The sequence below is a fragment of the Microtus ochrogaster genome, chromosome 8, assembly GCF_000317375.1.
Source record: "Microtus ochrogaster isolate Prairie Vole_2 chromosome 8, MicOch1.0, whole genome shotgun sequence".
Classification (NCBI taxonomy): domain Eukaryota; kingdom Metazoa; phylum Chordata; class Mammalia; order Rodentia; family Cricetidae; genus Microtus; species Microtus ochrogaster.
The window spans coordinates 988326-996263 of record NC_022015.1 but is presented as its reverse complement, the minus strand read 5'-3'; the positions used below and the strand labels follow the sequence as shown (position 1 = coordinate 996263).

The 7938-nt window shown below is 40.3% G+C and overlaps 1 protein-coding gene and 1 non-coding gene across 3 annotated transcripts in view; one reads left to right on the top strand and one right to left on the bottom strand.

The window, feature by feature from the left end:
• The window catches only part of St5 (suppression of tumorigenicity 5), a 188945-nt gene that overhangs the window by 10043 nt on the left and 170964 nt on the right, over window positions 1-7938 (top strand). The window lies entirely within an intron of this gene.
• Window positions 3205-3320, bottom strand: LOC113456589. The gene has a single exon (XR_003377348.1). It is a non-coding gene; the product is annotated as a U5 spliceosomal RNA (small nuclear RNA).

Below are 7938 nucleotides of genomic sequence, written 5' to 3'. Positions count from 1 at the left end.
AAAAAAAAAGAAAAATAATTTAAAAATAAAGACAGGTGATATGCCTATAATCTCAGCACTTGAGAAACTGAGGCAGGAGGGTAACTTTGAGTTCAAACCCAGCTTGTTCTGCGTAGAAAGTTCCAGGATAGACTGGGTTACAGAGTAAAATCCTATCAAAAAAAAAAACCTGCTTCTAAAATATAAACTTTTCATAAGGCTATAATGGAAATTACTAGAAAGACAAGATTTAATTTACCATGACAGTTCCATAAGACATTTTGACTATATACATGCTTTTTGAGCAATGAGATTCATGTAAGTTAGAAGTGAAGTGCAGCCCATGTAGCTGCCATGTGTCCTACAGGTCAGGTGTGTGGTGGTTTGAGTAGGTTTGGCCCCCATAAACTCATGTGTTTAAATGCTTGGCCCATAGGAAGTGACACTATTAGGAGGTGTGATTTTGCTGGAGGAAGTGCGTCACTGTTGGTGGTGGGTCTCAGGAGCTGAAGTCAGTCCACTCCCTTCTGCCTGAGGATCAAGATGTAGAATTCTCATTTCCTTCCTAGTACCATGTGTGCCTGCACACCACCGTGCTCCTGCCATGACAATAATGGATTGAACCTCTGAAACTGTAAGCCAGCCCCAATTAAGTGTTTTCCTTTTTAAGAGGTGCTGTGGCCATGATGTCTCCCACTTCACAGCAGTAGAAACCCTAATGAAGACAAGGTACCATCATTCAAGCATTCTCAGTGCCTTTTTCTGTTCACCCTCTGTGTGATGCTGATTAAATCTAGTGCATTTGTTTTGTGAGAAGAGAGAGATAATATTTTTGCCCCAAAAGATGATAGTCTGTTTATCTCTATCCTCTGAAAGCATTTCCTGCCAGGCAGTTGACACAGAACTTTGGCACAACGTCAGGAAACTGTTTGCTTCTGTTTACTCCTTCTAGATTCAGCTTCCCTAGGAACTGAAATGAGGGGTCTCCTTGAACTTCTTCGTATTTAGAACTTCTTCATAGAACATCTCAGCACTGTGCCACGTGTCAGAGCAATGGGAACCCTGTTTGTGAGAGGAAAGACATCTGCTTTAGTCATAGGCTAGGGGAAAGTGAGTTAATTCAATAAAATGTACTCAGAATATTCTTCTAAAAGATTTTCAGATATTCTGAAACCTTAATTAGGGGCTGTCTCATGATGGCTCAGTGAGAGTGTGTTCGGTAGAGCACTCACCACCAAGCTTGATGACCTGAGTTCAATCCTCAGGTGGCACACGGTAGGAGAGAACTAACTCCTCCAAGTTGGCTTCTGACCTCTAAGTGTGCATGCATGCACGCGTGTGCCCCCCATATTAAATGTAATCAAAAATTTAAAAGGGGGGCTGGGAAGATTGCTCAGAGGTTAAGAGCACTGGCTGCTCTTCCAGAGGTTCTGAGTTCAATTCTAAGCAAACACATGGTGGCTCAAAACCATATGTAATGAGATCTGGTGCCCTCTTCTGGCCTGCAGGCATACATGCAGGCAGAACACGGTATACATAATAAATAAATCTTAAAAAAAAATTGCCTAAAGGTGAGATGATCTATCAGGGTTTCTGCTTCATGAAAGAGTATGCCAGACATTTTGCAGGAAACAGAAGAAAGTGACTGACAAACTGCTAATATAGGCAAAACTGTCTTTGAAAATTCCTGCTTCATGGAAAAGACTGCTGGATACTATGGGCCTGTAGGCTAAAGATGGATGCTCCAATGTTACAGAAGAAATTTGGGTGACTGTCCAAGCAGCAAGATGCCTCTGTAAAGTCTAGAGGAGGAGAGAGTAGACAGAGTCAGGCAGAAACCATGTAGCCAAAGCAGGAACAGATATTGGATGTTGGATGGAACCTTACTGGTAAGCCACAACCATGTGGCAATACACAGATTAATAGAAGTGGGTTAGTTTAAGATGTAAGAGCTAGCTAGAAATATGCATAAGCTAATAGATCAAGCAGCGTTTTAATCAAAAAAAAATTTTTTTTAAGAAGCCAGGCATGATGGCATATCCCTTTAATCTCAGTGTTCTGGAGGCAGAGCCAAGTGGATCTCTGTGAGTTCAAGGCTAGCTTGGTCTACATAGAAAGTTACAGGCCAAACAGGCCTACACAGTGAGACCTTCTTTCAAAAAACAAAAGGGAAACAAACAGATGGGGCTGGAGAGATGACTTAGTGGTTAAGAACACTGGCAGCTCTTTCAGAGGATCCCAGCGCCCACATGTCAGTTCACAATCAATGTTAATTCTGGTTCCAGGGGGATTTGATGCTCTTTTATGACCTCTATAGGCACTTCATGCACACGGTACACAGACACACTTGCAGGCAAAACACTCATACACACAAAATCAAAATAAATTTTTTTAAAAAAAAACTTAAAAGACTGTGAACTTGAGATACAGAAAGACACAACCACTTAGTTCATTGTGAGCAGGTTCCCATCTTCTCTACATAGTATTGTTAGATAAACTCAACATTACTTAATTCTTTTATCCTGCTAGATGCTCTAAATAAGATTTATATAATTTGGGTAAGCACCAGAACTGCAGGTAGCAATGACTGGGGAGGAAGGACAGAAGCCACAGACACAGAAGTGAACAGCATGGGAATAGTGGCAAGAGAAAGAATTTATGGTGTGACTTGGGCCAGAGATCTGATGCCACAGAAATGTTTCAGACTGGGAGTGTATCTGTGGCCCAGACTCAGAACAAGGTCACCGATTAGAAAATCCAGTGGTTTCTGAATGGCAAGAATCCATGTAAACATCAGGCCATGGAGAAAAAAAGTAAAGGATGTAACACAAATACCAGTGGGAGGTAGATTGGAAGAATATATAACCGGCCATAGTTTAGAGGCTCGAATGTAATTCCTACCATTAGAACCTGGCCCTGGAACAACCTTAGCTAAGCAGCACCCTTTGGAACCCTTTGCGATGATGTGAGATCATGTACATACAGTGAATTACCTGAGTGAATTTGAAAGAACAAAAGAAGTAAGGATTCAAGTTGCTGTAGTTACATAGATGGGCTTCATTAATGAGAAAATAAAGGTTTAAAAGCATTGAGTAGCTTGGGTCCTAAAAGATGACTCGACAGGTGAAATACTTTGGCTGTGAAGCCTGGTGACCTGAGTTCAGTCTCCAGGGACCACATGTAGAAGGAGGTTTACTGACTCCTTTATGACCTGTACACACACCTGTACATACATGTATGCAAACACACAGGTATTTATTTATTTATTTTAGTGTTTCTCTCCACGGAAATCTTTAGTAAAAGGTGAAAGATTTATACGATCTGAAGAGAAACCAGGATATCACACACAGGTTTTTAAAAAAGAATACAGCTCCTTGGTGGCATGTTGGCTAGTGGATAAGAGTGTATGCTTGCACAAGGACCAGAACCCAAGTTTGAATCCTCAGTATTCATGTTAGGAAAAAAACCTACAGATGTGGTAATGGCCAGTAACTCTAGTGATGTGAGAAACAAGAGAATTGCTGGAGCTTGTTCACTGCCAACCTTGATATAGGTCCAACATGAGACCCTGCCCTGAAGGAATAAGGCAGAGATGATAGAGAAGAACACAGTATTTTTCATTGGTTCTATGCATAGACCTTCACACCTCTCTCTTTCACCTTCTCCAAAGACAACCACAACTAAACTAAGAATCTGTCCCTTAGTTTTTGTTGTTGTTGTTGTTGTTGTTGTTGTTGTTGTTTTTTGTTTTTTTTTGTTTTTTTTTTTTTGGTTTTTTGAGACAGGGTTTCTTTGTGGCTTTGGAGCCTGTCCTGGAACTAGCTCTGTAGACCAGGCTGGTCTCGAACTCACAGAGATCCGCCTGCCTCTGCCTCCCGAGTGCTGGGATTAAAGGCGTGCGCCACCATCGCCCGGCTGTCCCTTAGTTTTTTTGTTTTATTTTGTTTTTGAGATAGCATCTCACTACATTGCTCTAGTTGGCCTAGAACCCAGTATGTAGACCAGGCTGGCCTCTAACTCATAGAGATTCACTTGCTTTTGCCTGCTGAGTGCTAGGATTAAAGGCTTGTAGCACTATGTCTAGTCAACCTCTTAGTTCTTTTGGACAACATAGGTTCCTTACATCTTTCTCCTTGTGAGGTTTCAGTCATAAACTGAAGGCTTCTGAGATGGAGAGCTTCCTGCTTTGAGAGAATAACAAACATAGTTTGCTAAGAGAGGTCTCTAGAGTTCTGCCAGGGATTTAGCAAATCCTGGATTCTCCCTAGTTCCATTAGTTACCTTCTTCTTGTGGGTGGTACCTGGTCTGTTCATGACTTTTTACCTTTGCCTTGAAGTCCTTTTGATTTCTGGATGGTTTGGCCCTGCAGCCATCTGATCATGAGGACTGACTCAACCCAGTCACATAACTCTAATGTACCTCATTTTTTTTAGTGCTTTGAGCTGCATAAAGGAAATGGAGTCTAGGAAATCCAAAGAAGCTGGATGGTACCAGCAGATAACTGAGCCTGGTCCTTTCTGTCAATCAATAAACTAGTATTAGCATCTTTTCAGGCATTGAATTCACCCTAGACAACCTTTAAGAACTGTGATGGAAAGGGCCCTTAAAAATAGAATTGATGCTGGACAAAGTGGTGCTTGCCTTTAATCCCAGCACTCAGGAGGTAGAACACTCTGAGTTTGATGTCAGCCAGGCCTATATAGTGAGACCTGTCTTTAAAAAAATTGTGTGTGTGTGTGTGCGTGCGTGTGCGCGTGCGTGCATGTGTGCATGTATATACAGGGACTGGCAGTGTGGCTCAGTTGGTAGAGTACTTGCCAAGCATACATGAAGCCCTGAGTTCAAGTCCATAGTACTGCATATAGTTGCATACATCTGTCCCAGTACTTAGGAGCTCATTTTTTATATATAGTGAGGCCAGACTGGACTATACGAGACCCTTTCTCAAAAAAAAAAAAGTTGAGCATTAAATGATGTTCACAAATGATAAAAAAAATTGAATTGGAGTAGGTAGGAGTGAAGGAATCACTCCCAACTGAGGCAGAGCCCATCATAGCTTTCAGATGCAACTGCAGCTTTCAAGACCTACAGAAATGTCCAGAAGTATAAGACACAAGGAAATTATTGTCCTATCTGAGGATTTTGGAAATAATGCTTAAGTCAGCCACAAAACATTAAAAAAAAAGTTGAGGTAAGTGAAATTTTGAAGATGATGGAATCTAATTGATAACTTCCTTACAACAACGTGCAGACAATCTCCCTTTTAAAAGGGTTAATTATAGTGGTGATTATGAAGAGAAAAAGCCCGTGATGAAAGTGTGGTAGAGGACTCTGCTCTTCATTGAGCAAGTTAAAACAAGCTGATCTGTAAGCAATTATTATCTTCATCAAAATTCTTAGCTCTAATGTTTTGGTTTCAATGGCCCAGCACGTATGCCTTCTCAAACAATTGGATGGATTTAAAACACTTACGAGATGTTTGTGCTTATATCTCAACATAGCATCAGTTCAACAGGAAAGTCGGGATAATATAATTTGGCGTTAGGTCTTAGTTAAAAAAATCAAAGCTACCACAGGGCAGGGCACCCTGACTGCTCTTTGGACTGGAGAGGGAGGGGGATAAGGGTGGGAGGAGGGGGAGAAGGGTGGGAGGAGGGGGAGGGAGGTGGGAGGCTGGGAGGAGGCGGAAACTTGTTTTTTATTCCTTTTCTTAATAAAAAAAATATATAAAAAAAATCAAAGCTAAACAAAAAGTCCACAAGGTCTAACCCGTGCACACAAATGACATTCTTTATGCAGTCTTACAATGCATAAAGAAACAAGGATCCATACTGTTTCAGGGTGTCTTTTCTTCTTAATCACTTAACAGCTCTGGGAAAAGTGGCCGGTAGTTGGCATGCTTGGGGTGCTTGGGCGTTACCCACTGCCAACATTTTCATATGGGGGATACTTTCTAAAAAGGTTTCTCTTTGCCTTTTCTTTTTTTTTCTTTTTTGGTTTTGTTTTTTATATTTTCAAAAAACATATGTTCTGCATTCTAAGGAAAGTTTGGGATGCCTACTTGTGAGAAGGAGTGATTTGAAAACTAAATTAACTTTTCAAATTCTGATTTATATATGTGCAAGTGATTCTGAAAAATATGTCTTTGGATTAGATAGGGAAAACTAGAAATATATGCACACACATGATGAGGTTTCTAGTTACATTCTGTGCTTAATTAAGGATTACATTGTGTATATGTGTGTATGTATGTGTGTATGTAATGTTCATTTGAAATGCCTATAATTTTGGGCTGGCAAAGGACATGTACTGCTCTTCCACAGGACCTGAGTTCCCAGCCTTCATGTCAAGTGATTCACAGTAGCCTGTAATTCCAACTCCATGGGATCTGGCATCTCTTGGGGTACCTGCACCTGTGTACACTATACTACCCCCAATATACAAAGTTAAAAATAATGTTTAAAATCTTAAAAAAAGAAATGACAGTAGTTTGACAGCTATAACTAGTGAATGGGAGGCAGTTGCTAGGTATTGAAGGTGGAGCTGATGCTGACAGAAAGGTGACTAGTCCATGCTTTCAAGAGTCTTCTAGTGTCTGCTTAGTTCATAGATGGGGTCATGGTAAAGAGTATTGGCGAGCAAGCATCCTGAGCTATGAACTGTCTTGGAGAATAACTCATGTACTCTGCCTAGGACAGAAAGAAATCAGAGTGGGCTTGACTAAAGAGATGATATTTGTATTGAACCTATTTAGATGTTAACCTTTGTGATATTTTCTGGTAACAAGTTGTTATGAGATTGGAGCATAGAATGCTGGAAGCCAGGACAGAGATGTTAACTTCACAGTATCTGGTATTTCCAGGTACAAATGCCTCACAAATAAATTCGTAGTTCATGTTTAGAAAATACAAGAGAAAAGTTAGAGCTCTAGATCCATATATTTAACTGAAGCTATGTAAACAGATAAAATGTCTTTATGTAGGGAAAACCTGGTGGGAAATTTTCTACTTGAAAACTACACAGGAGAGGAGGCAGTAATGAAAGACAATGATGAATGGTCATAGAGATGGGAAAGGATTTGATAGAGAGGCTGGGAGCATCACAGTCAAGTAAAGAGCTTGGATACTACAGAAAAAATGAACAAGCTGAGCATTTGGAAAACAAAAATTAGAATAGTTGAAGCAGGCATGATGCAAGCCTGTAACCTCAGTGCTTTGAAGGTAGAGGATCTGAAGAAGATCAGAAGTTCAAAGTTATCCTGGCTACATAGGGACTTTGAGGCCAATCAGTGATACAAGAGACTCTGTCTCAAAGTAAGCAACAACAACAAAGAAAACCAAATTTATAAAATAAGAGACTTGGGTATCCAGATTACCAAGGACAGTGTTTTGAAGAGGTATCCGTTCCACACTACATCAACTTGGAGTTTCAGAGAAAGCTGTAGACAGAAGTTTCTGTCCCACCCAGTTCCACAGTCATTCAGTCCCAAATAAACATACAGAGGCTTATATTAATTATAAACTGTTGGGCCTATTGCTCAGGATTATATAGAATTATGGTCAAGTCCTTAGTGGATTATTCTGTGAGGCTTGATCTTCTCAACCAGTAGCCTTGAGGTTGTTCTGGGTGCAGAACTCAGAAGAAACTGCAACAGAGGTCCTTTAAAATGTAGGGTCATCTGGGCCATTCATTCCCATTGGAGATTTTTCAGGGGGTCTTCCTTGCCCAAACCTTATTTTTCTTAACTAAGAATGAAACAAAAGCAGAACCTCTTCTCTGAAGTAACATAATTTTTTACTTAAATTTTGAAGTCAAGGCACTTTCAAAATATATAGTATGGATTAATCCAGCAGCATTTATAATCAAATGTCTTTTAGCAGCTATTGCTCCTTCCTCAGTAATCAAACAATTCAAAGACAATACAATAACATACAGTATCCAGATTCTCTGTTTTCCAT